At 39.7% G+C, this 19,245-nt stretch overlaps 1 protein-coding gene across 12 annotated transcripts in view; it reads left to right on the top strand.

The window, feature by feature from the left end:
* The first annotated feature begins 656 nt into the window (after positions 1-656).
* ptprfb (protein tyrosine phosphatase receptor type Fb) overlaps positions 657-19,245 on the top strand; it is a 169,702-nt gene continuing 151,113 nt past the window's right edge. For 5 of the 12 annotated variants that reach the window (XM_084369366.1, XM_084369362.1, XM_084369363.1 and 2 more), the window contains exon 1: positions 657-1,258. The gene's annotated coding sequence lies outside the window, so the exon portion shown is untranslated. The remainder of the gene's footprint in view (positions 1,259-19,245) is intronic. The other 7 variants (XM_084369357.1, XM_084369365.1, XM_084369367.1 and 4 more) reach the window with 3 other exon arrangements.

The raw sequence follows: 19,245 nt of genomic DNA, 5'->3' as shown, positions 1-19,245 counted from the left end.
TTAATATCCAAATGTGAGTAAGTTGCAAAATCAGTGAAGACAGCTTGTTAACATGCTGTAACTGGACTGTGGGGAGTACTCCCTGCAACGCTCTCCCAAGGCTGTCTTAAAAAACTATTTCAACTACGGCGAAAAGAGCCCGAAAGTTGGCCTGCACTTATAAATTAAAAATTACAGTCTTGTCCTGAGCCTATACAAGGTGAGAGCAAGGGTGACGATGAGTAGTGGGGCCATAGATGCATTTTATTTGCTGAAGAAAATGGGGATAATAGGGCAGTATTTATAAATGTTCTATTCTCAGTGATGATTCATGACTTCGTTTATTGGAGAGGCTCCTAGAGTGGGGCTGGGGGACCACCTGGATTAGCTGTAGGGGCTCCTCAGGAAAATGTCATAATGAGAGAGTGTAATATCAAGTCTGTGCTGTTGCTCATACCTCCTGTCAGATCCCCTAAATCATAATTCACCTCCATAATCTCCTTAGGCTGTGTTTCCTTGTGCAAAACCGTTGCAAATATAGGTTAATTATCTGTTTTTTTTAGCAGGTGCTTAGTGTAAACAGAGGGATATAAAAAAAAAAAAAAAAACAAGAAACGACAGGCTTGTGATCTCTGTGCGGGACTAGAGGGGCAGGAATGAATGGACACAGCAGCGAGTGTAGCCGAGTGAATCCGAAAATCCTGCTGACCGACCTGTATGCTGTTTTCTCCACAGAGGCAGAAAGAAGCGTGACTGTGAAGGGAGAGACGGAGCAGCTCCCCTACCTTCCACAGCTCCTCCTGGGGGGGACTGTGCCCACAGACTCGCGAACCAACTCGCAAGAGGACACAATTTTCACTCGCAAAAGAGAAAGGAGAAATCACATTTGTGCTCGCCCTCTCTCGCACGCGGGCAGCGACACTGGACACTTGAGCGAAGCTGACGTTGATTTAACCCGTTAGCGGCGGCAGCGGCAGCAGCAGCGGCGGCGGAGCGACACGGGAGCTGCCACGAATAGATCCAGTATCCACGACCCCGGCCGGCCGACCGGCATAGGACCTCGTGTTTCGTCTGGCAGTGGACTCCTTACCTTTCCTCCCCACCCTACACCCTCTCCTCTCTCTTCTTTAAGGCTCCGGGCTGGCTCTAACTCTTGTGTTTTGTGGCTGTTAATTACATGAAGTGGAATTTTGCGCTTGCTTCAAACTGAAGACGGGACTAAACGCAGCGGTTCAGCGAAGGAGAGAAATGCCAACGGCGGCGACGAAGAGGAGATTCAGTAAGTGCACCGTTATCTTTTTTTCTCCCCCCACATTGAACTTGAGACGCGTTAGCTAACTCACTGGGAAAATTCGGGGTTGTTTATGTGTTTGTTGTGGACTCAACTTTGGAAATGCTTCCGTGAGGTGTAACGTTGACGGCGAGAGGTTTTAAGTCAGCTCCGGGCTGCCAAAATCGGTCCCAAGTCGGCTAACGACAACACGGTTTTGTTGCTGCTTTTAATCCATGCTAACTCTGAATGCAAAGCTAACAACAACTTTTTATCTCAAGACCGAATGAGGGCCAAATAATAACGCTTGAAAGTGTCTCCCCTCGGAAATGCTCGGACTCCATTTTAACAAACAGAAATTAATGTGAATGGAGAGAGAGAGGGGGACAGAGAGAGGAGGCAGTGGTGTTGTACCATTCGTCTCAATCACTTATTTCACAAGTGATTTTCGATGCACAAACCTGCGCAGAGTTGTCAGCAAACTGAGCGCAGCCACTTCTCACTGAGCGGATTGACGTGGCTGTGGTCTTCGCAGGGATTGAAGGCTTCAATCAAGCAGAAAAACCTGCCGAGGATCACTAATGTGGAAATCATGAGAGTGTGTGTGTGTGTGTGTGTGTGTGCGGTGGTGAACTGTGGGGCGTGAGCCAGGCTTCACCCCATTTTGTTGTCTTACTTGCAATGTAAGGATTTGTTTTTATTTTTGTCCCTCCCCAGTTCATATTGAAGGTGCCATGGCTCCTTGCCTTTCTGCTCATGGGTGCGTGAGCGCCCCCCCGGCATGTGAAATCTCCCCTCTTTTCTTCAGCTATTTGAGTTCTTGCATCTTCATCAGCTGCAAAGGCTCCTCTCAATGTATGTGTCATTCATCTGCCCTTAAAAATCACTAGTGCTGCTGCAGCGCTGGCTGCGGAGACAGGTTTGATGTCATGCATTTGCTCCTTTTGCAGCTGAGGTAAAAGCGTAAATTTCATCCATTAGGGGATTCAATTGTAATGGGAGTTTTTTGTGTCAGCGTTCACAGGTGCATCACTCCAAATTATAGCCTGAAGCCCTCTCGAGTTCTTGAACATATTTAAAACAAGGGAAGTGTTTTTTTCTTTTTCTTTTCGGTGGATATACAGAAAGATTGTCAGCACAGCATCATCCCTGCAGCCATGTTATTTAGAGAAAGGATTGGATGCAATTTTGCTGGTGAGTGACATCCTGGAGAAGCCTCATGGCCATCCTTTATCAATACATGAATCCGATTATAGCTGTCACAAGCACAATGAAGAGACCTTACCATGAGCCAAACTGTAACAGGATGATACAGGGTGGGTTAGTTTCTTGGAATTGCATCAGAGGCTTTTCTGCAACTGAATCCTAGGCCCCGCTGCATGTTTGGGGTTTTCTAACCTTCAACTTCTGCCTGCTGAAAAGGCAGTGATATGGCGTATTTCTATTCTTGATTCAGGCTTATTTTATATTAAACTATCCTGTAGACTGTAGGGAACACGCTACCACAGTATGAGGCCTCAGAGGGAAAGCCTGCTGTAAAATATTATGGCTATTGCATGTGGGCTGTTTCATCGACACCGGAGAATCCTTGCCGATTAGTGGAGCCACACTGTAATTTCTTTCATAAAGCAGATGTCTCTCTCTGGTACTGTTTGGATCTCTGATTCAGAGTAACCTGTTGTTATCTGGTGGATAGATATTCTATCATTAAACCTGTGTTGACAGTGCTGTTAGGTGCCACGCTGCTGTAGCATTAAGGTTTTCTTCCATCATGTTGTAGCGAAACTGCAAGGGGTCTTTACTGTGTTCATTCTATTTTCCTGTTTTTATCGTCTCTTTTTGTGGGCTGTGGGAGCTGTCATACTACGAGTATTTAACTTTTTGATGTTATCTATAAAATTTGTGAATGTGTTTTGCCATGATTTGATACTGGTGTTTATTTGCTGGTCCTGCACGCTATTAGGCCTACTTTATATTCCAAACACTTCATGAAGATAAGAGAAGAAGACATATGACATATTTGACCTAACTCTTGTGACTCCTGAGGGATTACAGGGTGGGCCACAAAGGATCACTGCATTGCTTTCGTCTTTTGTTTCTTGCCAGAGGAGTCTACGGTTCATTTGGTGTTTCTGTTAGGTGCCTGTGAAAGAAAATAGCCCCGGCCCTTAGCTGGTGACATCATCTGTTAGGCGTACACATTGTCAGAAACTGGGCTGCATAGAAACAATTAGCAAACATCAGGTAACTGATATTGTAGCGATGCCGTTTTCATTGTTGTTTGTCTATGGCTAGAAGAACAGAAACTCAAGTTTGATTTTTATTTCATTTATCTTTATTTTCTTCCATTTACCAGAGCTGAAGAGATTAATTTACAGGGGAATCAACAATCTTGTTTGTTTCTTATCAGACTATTAAGCAAAAAATAGACCTGTTTCACAATTTTTACAACTGATACAGATGAAAATAAAGTTGAAACAGCATAAGAAAACCTTAACATCTTTGGTTCAATTGTTTTGCAGTAGAATCCCTCTCATTGAAATACCTGTAAATTAATTTGTGAGTGACAACATTAACCAGTGTTGCATGTTAATATGTGGCGGGCTAATCTTTGTAGGGCTGCACGATTTGGTCAAAACAGTCATTTTGTGATTGTTTTGACAGGTATAATGATTGTCATATGATTCGGGATTAGTGGAAATTATTATTTCTGCATCACCATTTTCATTTTTGCTGAAAAAAGTAGAAATATCATGGTGTGATATTTGTTGGGGTCTGTATCAAACAAACATGTTTTCTTTCATCTGGAGAATAAGATTTGTAAGCTCGCTCTGCAGCACTGCAGTCCTTTGTCATAATGCTGTTTTATCACACATTTTACCTTTACCAAGAAATGTCTGTGATTTGGATATTGCACCTGTGATTTTGATAATATTTCGACTAGTAGTGCAGGCCTGCTCTGTGTTGTTTTTATTTCTTCTTTTGAGGAACAAATTCTGCCCTCAGATGAATTTACTTCCATTTTTTAAGCAGTATCTCTTCTGTTTGTTGACCTGGGCACGCCTCTGGCTTGTGTGAGCATTTCAATGTAGTTGTATTGGGTATTTCCTAGCAGGTCTGGTCTGTGGCGAGTAGCCAGAGCATCTGCCTCAGCTTCCTCAAATGCCGGTGCTCCCTGGCAGTGGCAGGGCTTAATGGCACTGTTAAAGAAAACCAGCTCCTCTGTGACCACACGCTAAAAAACCACTCGGTACAACCCTTTCCCAGCTGATGCTTTCTCATGCTTTCCATATGGGTAAAATCTCGGTAATTTTGGGGCCCTGGACTTCTAATGAGAGGTTTTGCTCAAAGTGTGTTGGTCTGTGGTGGGCGGGATCAGCGTTTCTCGGGTTTTATAGTGGATTATAACTGTTCAGAGATGCCTCACTGTCCGACTGTAAGGGCGTTGGCACAGAGAAACCAAGTACTCTTTTTAAACGGGCAAACTGGTTCTAACTGGTTGTGATTGGACTCTTTTACGTGGGGGTTACATGATCTAGGCTATAACCTAAAGTTTGCATTCAAAGCTGCAAATCAGGTCTAGTACTGTTGGTTTTAAGAGTCAAACTCAGCTACAGAAATGGGGTGTGCTGCTTTTCTGCTTATCAGGGTGTTTTACTCTTGCACCTATAGGGACACTGGGAGCAACTGCTTTTGTCCTGTTTAGCATGCCATCCCCACATAGAGACAGGGTGCTCTTAGTAGCACGCTTGGTGGATTTTTAACAATGCTTGTTCCTTAACGTCAGCAGCATAGAGGCAAGAAGAGTGATTTACTACTCTGTCTGCGAGGGTAATGTAGGAGCAATTTGACTGCTGATTGAAACCAGGTCTCCCATTTCAGAGTCCACTGGTGGCATTATAAACCATTTACACCCATGTTTTACAGGGCACCCCTGCAATAGGGAGAGTGGAAACAGACACACGGCCTAAAAATGGCTTGCACTACCATCAGAGGCCTATTTTTATCTATTCCTTGCATGATTTGTTGTTTTTTCCTCAAAGCATGTTAGGGCTGCGAGTGAAGTAGTGAATATGAATGACATTGAAAGGTCAAATGCTAATCAGTTTTGTCTTTTATTTAAGCAGAAGGACTTCCTAGATATAGGGGGTCCGTCTGGTTTGGATTATGCAGCTTTTTCTGTAAGTGGTTCGAGCTTTCTTCTCCAGCCATTATGTCTGAATCAGTCCAATTTCAGTGAAAATTGCTGTGTCAAGCCCTTGTGACATCTTTGCACTTGCTCTGTACCAACATATGTCAGTAGGTAGCCATTACGTAAATGGACCAAGCGGCCTTAATTACATTTTTACCACCTAAGCCTTAAACAACACACAACTAATTAGAGAGTCAAAGTGCTGCTGAAGTGCAAGAGCAGCAGAGTTCTTTATAAGAATAAGTGCAAAGACTAACGAATGAAGGATGTCGGAATTTGATGGCTGAATCCTGAGGATGTCTGTGTTCTGTTAATGCTGCTGGTAATGACTAAACATTAGCTAACAACATTAGCTGCAACTGCTTCACAGTAAAAGCCTTCGAGCCAAGATATTGACTATTGTGCAGCAACTACAGGATGTGTTCAGTCATTAGTGGTGCCATTATACCTTCATTTTACTGTGTTTCAAAAAAGGTTAAAGATAGTCTAAATCTGCATTTGGATTTGTCACATTTTGTTTTTGTTAATCAATTATCATTATATAAGTTATTTACCACAGTCGGCATTAATGCTGCATGATAATTTCATATTAGGTTAATTGAATTGGATTTTTTATAAACACTCCCGATTAAGAAGTCAAAGATAAGAAGCAGGTCAAGGTTTCAACTCCTCAGTTTCCTTCCTTGCTGGCAGCTCAGAAATATCACTGCTCTTTTTGCTGCTGGGAGATTTTCTGATGTGAGAAACTGAACTTTCAGACAACTGAAGAATATCATACTCACAATGTGCAGTTAGCTACCCATTGGTATGCATAACAAAGCCTGTAGTGAGATGTAGAAACTGTTGCTATTCATCTGCTGTCCCTGTGATCTCAGAGGCTCCCAGATGGCTTTGCATTCTCACCACACAGGCCATCTAATTATAACTTTTAACCACCAAACACATACAAGTGGATTGTTTACAGGTGTTGTAACTGTTCATTATTTATCCTTTCATTTTTTCCCAAATAAGGATACCTGTATATCTAGTCCCTTATTTTACCTCTCTGCACTGACATTTTAAATGTCATAATGTGAAGCATATTATTTTGTGTCGAACACCCACTGTAGCTGTAAATGGTTGAGATGTTGACAAGATACAAAGACCTTTTTTTATCATTTGTGATGACACTGCGTTTGCAAAAGTTTTTGTGTTTATTTTGTCTGCCATTATAGTCAGGGATTACAGATGCTTACAGAGTTAAACATCCATAACAGTGTGTTTAGCAAACTGGTCTGAACATCATGGGCATTGCTAGCCCACCCATGTGAAAATAAATTATTGTTTTTTGTCCAAACATAGTAATTACCGGTTTTGTTAGGTGCTTACTCATAACATGCCTGCTGGTAATGTGGGAAAATGTTTTTCATCAAGGTGTTTCTGTAAAGTATGTTCCGTTACCCGCAGTGAAAGGCCTTTTACTGCCCTTTGTGAAGTAATAATAACATATTTCTGAAATAATCAGTCAAATAATTCATCGATTAATCATTAAGTACAAATAAAAAGGAAAAATGGAAAACACTTATTGGTTTCAGCCTATAAAATGTGAGAATTTACTGCTTTTTTCTATGTTAGAATAGATATTTTTGACTTTTATTTGGATAAATACAAGCTCTCAGAACTTGTGAGATGTAACCAAATACCAGGATAGGCATTTTTATATTGTCAGAATTAATTTATTGGACTGACTATACACAAATTAGGTGAGAACATTTATAAATAGTACTAACGGTCTGATTATATCTTGTGTTTATGGGGTATAACAATACATGCAGTGTGCTTGATCTGACACATGTGGATAATCAAACAATTGACCATGCAATTTACTCAGCATTTATCAAACAATACAGTGGTGTGGTTGTTCAGCTGAAGTGATGTCTCCTGCTTTGACACCACATGTAGTTGTTTTTGTTGTATTGTAAAGGGCTGCTTTGGTTTGGTCTAATCCCGCTGAGAAACCTCTCGAAATGGAACAAAGCTGTATTGTTTAATTTTGCGCTCTCGGATATTATACTTTTATACTTTCATAAAGTTGAGTGCTGTAGTAAATTGAAAATGGAAATGTGAGACTCATTCTCAACAGTCCTTATTTATCCAGCGTTGAAAATATATAAAATTGTGTTGCCACGGTAATGCATCAAATCCAACTGTGAATTTTATGAATCATTAGAGCCCAAATAGCTTCATGTCCTACAGTTGTCACTTGTGGGTCATTACGTCTTTCGTTTGAGATCCTAACATGGATTCTGTATGGATGCTCATCCTGGTTTATGGCCCAGTAGACAGTTTTATCACATCTTGTGTATTGGTAAATGTACCAGGGAGTTGACAGGAACATGTGACAGGCGTGTAAGACCTCAGTGCCTTGGCTGTGCATCTGCCCAGTCAGCAGAAGTTCACAGATGACACACTATTTCATTTCAGACAAATGGAGCAACGGCTTGCTGGCTGGTGTCATTCGTTTTGCTTATCATTGTCAACCTATTCTTTTCAGGTTCTCATAATTAGAACACACACGGAGCCACACACACACAACTGCAGCTGAACTGATGCAGAACACTACGTGAAGGTCAGTCAGCCGTCTCATCAGGCTGGACTTAAATGTGACAAATCCACATAGGTGATGTAGATTTATTTGACGATAATGAACAATGAGCCAGTTTTCACACTGAACTTGGCCTGGAATCTCAATATTCAATAACCCTTTATATTTGCACTGTAGGCAAGCAAAGCTATCCTTTGAGAGATAGAAAATGTCCCTCTGGTATTACATTTACTTTATTGTTCACTGCTGACAATGAACATGCTGTAACCATGTTGCATAACTGATGATGTGATAGAAATATTTGACATCTGACAGTCAGAAAAATGTTAGAGAACAAATCGTGACTTTGCATGCTTTAGCTTGCATGCTTTCATTCATTGGACATTCAGCACATCATCCCTGTTTTTTTTCCTCTAAAAGCTTCTTTCCTCACGGGAATCTCTGTCCAAGCCTTTACCAGTTTTGGCTAGAATACTCTTATACAAGCACACGGACATCAAAGATTTTGTGTGCACTTTGAGGTGCAAAAATCGCGATGACTATCAGCTCCAAGACAGTTTTTCAGGACACTCAACCAGGTTGCTTTTAGCTTACAGAAGCGGTAAAGATGAAGGTGAAGAAGTTTTTGACTGACAGTTGGAACCATAAACACTTTTAGAAGGATGACTTTATGGCAGTGGCATCGAGATGAGGAAAGGTGTTTTTTGTGTACATCAATAAAAATTCAGTAACTGACCATGTGTTGATTGTAGTAGTGAAGACTGACACTGGAACCCTCATTACCACTATCTGGGCATGCTAAAGCACAACAGTGAATGGCAGAAAAGTGCATGCCTTGCACTCCCTCTGCCCCCGCTGATATGGCAGATGGATAGCATTTTAGGGAGAGAGGGCGGGCCTCTTTGGCAGTGAGGGACAGAGATGACAGCTCTTCGTCCGCTGAGGGCTACCAGGGGCCTTGGCTCTGAGCACCTACTGTGTCCTCCTGACAGAGCCTTGATGCCATCATAGACCATTAGCGTTGACAGCATGTCATCATGTCACACTGGAGCTCATGGTCAAGCAATGAAAAGTAAGAACATTGAATTAAGATGGCAGGCTTAGGAATAAACAGGATTTTGCTGATGCCGATCTAAAGATTTCTTCCCACTTGACATCATTTTTACATTAAATCTCGACTGAGCTTACATATAAGCTCTACGGATGATGCTTCATTTTGCAATATCCTCAATGCCATCCAAATTCTGTGGCCTTTGCTTTGAGCACAGACTGTCTAGAAAGCCTCCACAGCTAGTGTTGGAGATGTTTTTCAAGATGCCGAGATTTGATTAGACCCGAATGTATGACTCAAGTGAAGACAAGTGACTCCAATAAAGCCATGTAATGCAATAATTCAGTGACTGAATTAAGGCCTGAGCTAGGCTTAGAAGAGTGCTGTTCTCACAAGTAGGCTTAAATTGCACAACAAATATAAAGACTTAATGGGGAATTCCAGTATTTTAAAACCCCACTTATATGTTTATCATTAAATTTTTCCCAAAGATTTGGAATTTGTCCAGTAGATCGCCTTAGCTGGCAGCTGTGGCATGGCTGCAACGTAATCCTTTGGGGCAACTCAGACTGCCAAAGTTGCATGCAGTAAAAGTCTTTCTCTTAAATCTTGTGAGAGGGAAGTTGTTGCAGGAACATGAAGGTGGAATAAGTTGGAGAGAGGAGTTTTTAGTTTACCTAGAGGAACTGCCAGCAAGAAATTATTCACAGTCATGGCTGAATTTTAACATGTTTTTGCTTGTTGACATTGTTATTCTGAGTGTATGACAACATTACAGAAACGATTCCTATGGAGAAAGACCTTCTTGCTAAATAAAAAGATTCCTTTTGTAACCAGAAAAACAAATCTCATTCAAGGATATGTCACGCTCTGAAATCTCGTGAGAAGAGTTGTTACAGTTGTCAACTCATCTAGATTGTCTATATCAGTTAAATATTCAGACATGGCTTTGGAAATAATTTCTTGCTGGGAGCTCCTCCTGATGAACTCCAAACTCCTCTCTCCAACACCTTCCACTGTCATCTTACTGCTACAACTCGCCTCGCATGAGATTTCAGAGAGAGACTTTTAATGGACATAACATTGATGGTCGGAGTTGCCCCAAAGGATTACGTTGCAGTCGTTGTAGCTACAGCGATCTACAAGACCGATTCCTAAACTTTTGGTAAGTATGAATCATTTACAAACCAACCGCTTGTGTTTAAAAATACCAACATTTCCTGTTAAGTATGATGCTGCTTACTGTAAATTATTTACTCTAGCTTGTGCTTGTCAAATGTGGAACTATGTGAAGAAAGCTTCATATACTTGTACTGTAAAGAAGTCTATCATTTATCTTTAATATCTTCTATCTCCTTTATATCATTTATCCTTCTGTACTGTTAATAAGGGACACAGTTTTAAATTGTGAAAATTTGATGTAGTTAATGTGGACACAGTTGTCACAAACATGCATATAAGTATTTGTCTTTTAATTGAGACATATAAGACACATAAATAATAGTTTTGGAGTATTCTAGGATGCTGGATGCTGGAAGTACCAGTCCAACAAAAGGGATGCACAGTAAATACTGATACTGAAACAACATTGCAGTCATTATCACAGATGATTTCTTCCTTTTAGCCTTTCAGTGTTAATGGTGTACTGAATAACTCGCATGCTTAGTTTGTAGAATATACCTCTTATACCTCACTATTTTTTTAATTGTCGAAACGCCTCAGTCATTTTCACACCAAAATGTCAATATTTTACTTGTTCCAGCTTCTTAAGTGTGAAGATTTTCTTCTTCTCTTCATCATTCATAATAGTAAATGAAGAGTCTCTGGGTTTTGGACTGTTGGTTGGTCAAATAAGGCAATTTGAAGATGTCACTTCCCGCTCTGGGAAGTTATGTTCAGCAAATTTCTTACAGTTTTTTGACATTTTATAAAGTCATTGTGAAAGAAGTCTGCAGATCAATCAATAATGAAAATAACTGTTAGTTGTATCCCTGCTTTAGTGCTTATTATTCAAGTCAGCCCAGTGTGATATTATTTAAATAAATCACAAACTATTTAAAGTTGAGAAAACTGCCAACAGATAAACCTAAAATTTATAATACTTTCCATCAGGGACATGGTATTACTGTTCCACTCTTATCTTTGCACAAATAAATGAAGTAACAGGGAATGAAGAAACACTGAGACTTTTGAACTTGCTTTTAATGAAATGTCTGCGCAGTGACCGAAATGATAAGTTGTTTCCTGTATCTTGTTTATATATAAATATGGGCTATGATAATATAAATGACCCACTACGTAGTTGCACATTACTAACATTAATCAGACTCGCAATAAGTACGTTTCAAGGTTACACACTGTAATGCAGAGCTGAAATCATGTACGTTTTCCTGAGTGTAGTCAGAAAGTAATGGAATATCACAGCACGGGGTCACAGAGTGGTGTAGGTGGTGGTGGGGGGAGGGGAACTCATTTGGCTTTATCTGTAATAAATGGAATTTATTGTATATTTAATGTTTATGGACACCGGATAAAAAGGCTGCTTTTCATTTCAACAAGGTTTACAGGTTATTTTCCATTGCACCATGTCCATGGTTGTAGTAGATCCTTTATATAAATAAATTGTTTGTATTAATTTTATGTTTATATTTATAGGGACAGATATACAGTGAAAGAACATTCTCGAACAAGGCTAATACTACATATCATAGCATTTACAGCCTGAGCTCATTTGTGATGTTTATTGCCAAGTGGAGTTACATTAAAAGAAAATACATTTGCAGAGCCATACAAAATACATATGCCATCATACAAGATAGAAACATAAATATAGAATACACATTAAAATAAATGTGCCATATACAGACATAAAATCCTAGAGGTTGACACCAGATCATCCATGACTACACGCCTGATCTGGTTCAGAAACTTGGATTTAAAGTGATCCTGGTTTTGATCCATTGCAAGTTATGCGGATAAAGAGTTCCACATATTGAACCCCTAAAGGTAGAAAGCTGTCTGTCCAAAGAAGGTTTTATGAGAGGACATTTTACAATTCCCTTTAGATCAACCCAGAAAAAATGAGCCAGAAATGTTTAACCGTGTTGCTGAACACATCCTGCTCCTGTAGACAAGCGTATATATGAGTTTATATGAGTTTGCATTTGCATAAATTTAATGATGTGATATTAAAGCCTAACATAAATCATTTCTTTAAACCATGGCAGAAAGGGAGATATTGCCAAGATATTTCAAGCTACCTCTGACAAAAGTATACAGCTACTTTTGGGAATAAAATGTAGAACTAGACAATAACAAATTCACATTCCTGTTCTACAATTTCTTGTTACTGGACAAAATATTCAGCAAAGGGCTATATCACCAGTCAGCTACCATTGGCAGATGTAGTGACCCTGCCTATAGCCTTACCTTCAATATAGATTGTTGATTTATTTCTCCTTTTATTTTTACAACCTACAAACCGCTGCCTTGCCCCCTCGTTTTTTCCCCCAAACTGTAAAGTATTACCTGGTGATGATATCTCAGAGTTCTCAGTAAAATTGCCTGATTCCCTGGCAATAAATGTAAAAACAGGCAATTTACATTAGTCATTTATTGAACTGATATGAAAACCTTGCTTACTATTAATACAGTATGAACCCCGACCTTTGAGATAAAGTACTTATCCCATCGGGATTTATTATATTCCAACCCAGCAGACTAACAATAGTTTACTGTAGAGGTGGCACTGCCAGCTTCATCCTCCAAGCCTGGTTATTGCCTGCCTGAGTCCTTATTCTTCATAACTTGATTTTTCGATCCCCCTGGTCATAGTTCAAACACTTTCCTTCACTCCCACCCTTTGTTTCTGCCTACTAGGACGAGTCAAGAAACCCTACGGACACAGCAAGGTGAGATCCATGCTGCAGCTCCTCTAAAAGGGCAATGATTCATGAGGCTGGCTCTCCTGTCCCTGGGGCTGGGAGGAATAGCTGGCATTATCTTCTGCAAATGGGTTTGAAAATGCTCTTGGCCAGGTTGACCAGGGCACTGATTTATAGCTCAAGATGCGCTCAACGCTTAGGCTCTCCTTTCAAGCATAGGTATGAGGCCCCCCCCTCCACTACGGCATGCACTAACATGCACACAAACTCCCATGTGTACTCACACCTCCCCACTTCAGTGCTCGGAATCTGCATCTATGGTTTCAGTTTACTGTAACCATGTATTCAAGAGAAAAAAAGAAAACTAAATTATGACACCAAAGTTGTGGAATGAATGAAGAAGCCTTTTGTTCTTAATACGCCAGGCACAAGGATAAGCAGTTTTTCCACCTTTATCTTTCTTTGTCAAGGCCTATATATAGATATGAACCTTATCCTTGACTTGAAGTAGGAACCACTGTCAGAGAAATAAAAATTGCTTTCTGAAAATTGTTCCTTTTAATCTTGAATCTGAAGAGAAAACTCCTTTTCTCTGAAATAGTGTGAAATAGTGTGGTTAAGCCCTTCTGGATAGTTGAGTCTTAAGGAAGGCTGCTGATTGCTTTGTGTGTCTTCCTCCCTAATAAGCTTTATATCCATGTCTTAGCTTTGGAGTCTCCCAGCACTTCTGAATTTTACTTTCAGCCAGGTAATATCGCCTACAATATTTGAGATAATTAATTGACAGAGTAAACCGAAAATGTTTGAAAAAGCTTGACTCACTTGAAATGGTGCAGATTTATTTGAAGCCTTCAATTGTCACAAAGCAATTAGTGTGCAAACAACTTCACTGAGCCCCATAGAAGGGCTAAGAATTTTCTAGTCCTTTTTAAGGCAGACAAACTCCTGTCTGATTCCCACGCTGGTTCATCTGCATTTCACAGCCATGGTGTTATGCTTCAGCATAAGCAGGCATCAGTCTCATTATAAGGATTACTAACTGAGTGTAAGTGATAGTCATGACAGAATAACCAGTATGTTTTCACATCAAGCATGCCCTTTCCTGTGATTGTGTGAAGCCTTTTCTCATCAGAAACACAGTGCCTGGCAGAACCAGGGGCGGGAAAGTCGGATAGCAAACAGGGGTTGCACAAACCGGATTTGACTGACTTTGTGAAGCGTTTAAAATGCAAGCTGACAGAGAATGTTTTCGCCAACATCACCTGCTTCTAGTGTTGCGGTTCACCCCATTAGAAAATTCCCAGTCCTGTCTCACCATTGTTATGTAAGATCTACATGAAGACAGAGAGGGAGCTCTCGTTTTCTTCTCTCCAAGGAGCCAGTGGAACTCTCTAGAGGATCTGCAGCAGTTGCTTTGGGATTTAATGAGTGACATCTAAAGTCGGTGTGTCTTATAAGGTCTCCACATGGTGCCAGTCCACGCTATCATCCATCTTCTAAACCTCCTGCGCCCTCACCCACCCATCAGAAAATCACCTTTTCCCAGCTAGATGCTAATGTTTCTAAATGGTGTACTTACAAGTGGATTATTTAAAAGGCTACGTGTCAGACAGATCTTTATCTGGCGGCTTGGCAGCTTGACTCGGACTCACTCGGCTTCCTGTCTCTGCATGTTGATTAGCTTGTTTTTCTCCTCTTTCCTTGCTTTGCTGTGCAGTCTTCTGTACTAACTCACCTCATGTGATTTGAGCCAAGTTGGAGAACTCCCAGAGAATGGTTAATCCTTGTCTTCCTCTTAGTAATCATAGTAAAGACTAAACTTAGTTTTAATACACAGAATAAATGATATGATGACATTTTTCATTTTGTATCAGTAGTTTTATAGGCCACATTTTGAGTCTTTAAACCACATGCACCAGAAAAAATGTCTGACATTTTATTGCTCTGGATGGTTTTTCATGCACAGACCATCGATTAGGGCTGCTATTGGGATGATGATGCTTGAATTGAAAAAAGAAAATCTTGCTGAATAAAAACCCGACTGAAGTAGGACGTTTAAGATATTGTTTGACATCCGCAAGTGCACTGGCTATCTTCCATTTCATTCAAAAAAGGATTATAGTCCCTTTAACCCTTTGATCATCTTACTGTTGCTTGGCATAAACATTCTCGCCAGACTTACCCTTCAGTATGGTCTTTTGGAGATGAGGCAAAGCAAGATAATATTTGGCAGAATAAAGCGCATTTTTAGCAATATTCAAGTATTACATATCACATCAGAGTGTCACTTCAAGGTTAGATACCACCAAATAAACCCTTGTGCATTTTGCTGTGTTTCAGTGAACATTTTCCAAGTATGTGGAAAGGTGCATTGATATTGGTATTCATGATTGCTTTTCATACATGAAACTCTGAAGTGACAGAGGGATAAGTCAGAAGTTGCACACTAAGCTTTCAAGATGGGGTTGATTTAAGAAAAGCCCAATGCATTATTTACAACTCTTTTCTTGCAGTTTATTCTTGTCTTTTCACACCGTGTAGGGGCTGTCATGATACCATGCCTTGTTTAATATTCGGCTCTTTGTTGGAAAATCTGATAAAAAAAAATAAGGCTACAGCAAGTACACTTGCTTAAAGGCGCACCAATAATATGTAGCAGCATAGCCTAACAAGGTATTTCTCATTTGTCTTGCTTTAAGTCTTATCTATGCTTTTGTACCTGCACAAAGCCCAGGTACTTTGATCTGATCTGAAAGTAATGGGCAGGCATACTTTATCTGCCAAAGGAAGCACCACAACCAAACAAATAGACATCAAAGTAAAGTCCAGCAAGTTGGGAAATAAGTGAGATTATTTTAATAGAAAAATTAATTGGGGTTGTTGTTGACTCTTTCTGAGGTAAACCTTTGGATGATATCTGATAGAAAGAAGGAAACGTGGTAAGACATTAAACAGTCATACTTAAAGTTTAAAGGATGTAATTAGGTGCTCAATTTTAGATAGGATACAGACCAGCCTACAGAACTATAAGGCTTATGTTTTTTATAATACTAAATGCCGATCAGTTCTATAAGGTTATTTATAAGTCTGCAGAAAAGTAGTTCATAAGTAAGGTTGGAAGTTTGACAAGTTTCCTATATAGTACAGCTGTTACTTAAACTGGGACTAATTTAAGATTTGAATATCTCTTTATCTCTATGTAGTATAAGTGAAAGAGCAAAGTAAAACAAAGCAAGCCTTTGCTACTGGCTTTGCATGCCAATAATCATCTGTAAAGTGATGGCGCTTCACTTTCATCATTGTGCACTGGGTAATGGTTGCAGTGTTTATTGGAGAGCTATTGGACATTCTTGTCAGCTAGTGTACCAGTAGTAGACAAAGGATTGGAAATGGATAGTTTAATACAGCTGATATCGATCCATCCAAAAAAAATGGCTGGTTTGGCGCCGATCCCAGTGAAGGACATTCATCTAACCACACAGGAAATTCTGACCACATCAGAATTGGCTGTAGTGGTCTGAACATAATGGATTTACAGCTACGTTTGTAACTGTCCACTTGTGATTAGATCACCAAGGCAAGAGAGGGAACAAGGTCAACACAGGGACTTTGCATACCACTGGATTAAACGAATTAAGGCTCCAGTTTTAGGTTGAGAATCAACAATCTGTAGTCCTTCAAAATGCCAACAAACAAAAAATGATTTATAAGATAAGCAAAAATAATTTGTGGTCGTCTGCATATTCATTGCTGAGTTGTCCCATTATTCAGAAGCTCATTTACATTTTAAGCAGCATATCATGGTCAAGGACTGTGTGTACTTCCTACTATGGGCCCCTGGAGCATTCCAATGAGTTTACTCTTTGAGGGAAGAGATGAGCCTATTGATTAGAGACAGCCTGACCTGTGGTGGTAGCAGATGAGCAGTCACACAGTTCTGAAGCTTCAAAGGCAACCGCATCAGTGATTGACCTTGTTCAAACTAAATTAAGACAACAAAAACGCTTATTCTGTAATCATGATTAAATATGCATAAATATCCTAATTGGGTTTGTCAGATCAATGGATTTATTGTGCAGTGAGTTTTTTAAGGAAAGGCAGGCCTTTCAACTTTCGATTTGCCATGATGTCTTGCCAATTATCTTACTCCCTCAGGCTTTCATCTGCAGGATTATTTGTCACAGATGTTGAGTTCAAGTAAATGTTTATCAATAATATGTCTCTCCGTCTGGGTTGATAAATATGACATGTGTTGTGTTGGATGTGTGACAACCTAAATATGAGCAACACGTGTGACTAAATTGTGAAATATCTAAGTGATCTGTTAAGAGATGACATCGCACCATCCTTGGTGTTTGGCCAAGGAAGATTTGTGTAGATTGCTTTAATATTCAGTGACTTGCAGAAATTCTTAAGTAATGTTTTTTAGGGCCACAGACAAACTGATACTGTATGTTAGAGATATGTAAGACATCGATATGTTTGGAAAATGAGAAACAAGAGTGATAAATTATCCACTGATAAATTGGAAAATGTAATTACCAGCCTTATATTTTCCAATAATGGAATTTCAGCAGGTAATTACAACCAGTATTAAAAAATATACGACTGTTCTGGATATTGTGGTGTTTTTTTACATATGTTGAGCAATTTCCGCGACTGGAGAATCATTTTATTGTATTTTTCATTGGGATGTGCAGAATTGAATGTGTTATTTGTGAGTGCATCCCTCTAGGCTACAGAATGATGAATTCATTGTTGCTTCTTTTTCACTGTTGCATCTTTTATAACTAACTTCTAAAACCAAACTGGTGTTTTTGAATGCTTTAGCTCATTTTAAAATGTTCTCATGCTGTGCGATGTAGCAGCTCTGTAGCAGCTGGACTTACTCTCATTCAACAGTCTGTGTGGGGGCTGAAACTTGGTATGGTGTACCTTGGTATGCATTCATTTACTCTTGGGAAACTCCAACACCTGATACTTTTGTTGTTGACGAAAGCAGCCAAATTCACATCATCAAGCAAAGAATTTGATATTGGTTGGACTCCTGCATGTTTTTGCTTTTGTGCTTTCAAGGCATGTGCTTCAAAGACTCATAATGAACATGAGGTGTATAGTTAGGAAAATAAATGTTTACTGCAGATGGTATTTACAGTAATTTTCATGTCAGTCTGGACTGAATATGTTATTGCTGTGGGATAGAATTCCAACGATTAATACATTGAATGTGTTAAACATTTGCTAGTTTCAGCCTCTATGTGAAGTTGTGCTGCTTTCTCTGGCATATAATGCCAGTAAATGACTTTTGGTTTTGCATTGTAAAAGAACCATTTTGAAGCAACACTTCTGGGAATTTTAAACATTTTCATTATTTATGAAAATATTTGTTACTTGCAGCCATGCTTTTAATATTGTCCATCTTAACATTCTTAAAGAACTTCATTGCACATAAATTATGGATTACAGTTAAAACTAGTGTCAAGGTACACAACATTGTTTTATATAACCTACAGCATATTAGTGCATTATTGCTAGTCTTGAGCCCTCAGTTCCAGTGCATTTTATGTACAAAAGCAAAATAGTAAAATTTACTATGGACTACAATATTTTTAATAGTTAACACCATAATCAGTCTATATTCCTATAATCATAGATCACTCTTGTAACACTCTTGAGAACATACTGTGTGCAATGGTTATATCTGTCTCGTGTAATTCAGAAGTCATAATACTCAATAAAGCATTTTGTCTAGTGTAGGCTGCAATTCATCTGAATATATCCAAATATGAACTGAATACAAATCCTGTAAAGCCTGTTGAGTACCAGATAAATTGCCCACATCCAAACGAAAAGCTGTGAAATTAAACAGTTCCTCTTGTGTGTGATACTTTTCAAGGTTATCTCCGTCATTAAACGGTGGGAGAGACTGACACAACAGGGGTTCATGCTGGATCTTAAAGAGCGCTGAGGCAGCCACAGGACCAGAGCTCAGTAGGTGTCTGTCCTGAGGCTCTTCTCCCCTCTGGTGCACTGCTCTAATGTGAGCATGTGCTTCTTCACATTAGCAGAAGCAACAGTGCAGCTGCCATTTGACTGAGCTGTTTAACAGGCAGACGCAATGTTTGTGTGTGATACTGACACAGGAGGAGCAGCAGTGAGAGCCTTTGCGGAGGACTGATTCCTCTGGCACATGTCAATAAACAGCTAGGAAGATGAGGATTATATTGCTCTTGTCAATCTAAAAATTCAGGATAAGTAAACGACAGTTTTGCCTGCGGATGACTC

The sequence above is a fragment of the Pagrus pagrus genome (genome assembly GCF_965226575.1).
Source record: "Pagrus pagrus genome assembly, chromosome: 12".
Lineage (NCBI taxonomy): Eukaryota > Metazoa > Chordata > Actinopteri > Spariformes > Sparidae > Pagrus > Pagrus pagrus.
This window is presented reverse-complemented; position numbering and strand designations above follow the sequence as displayed.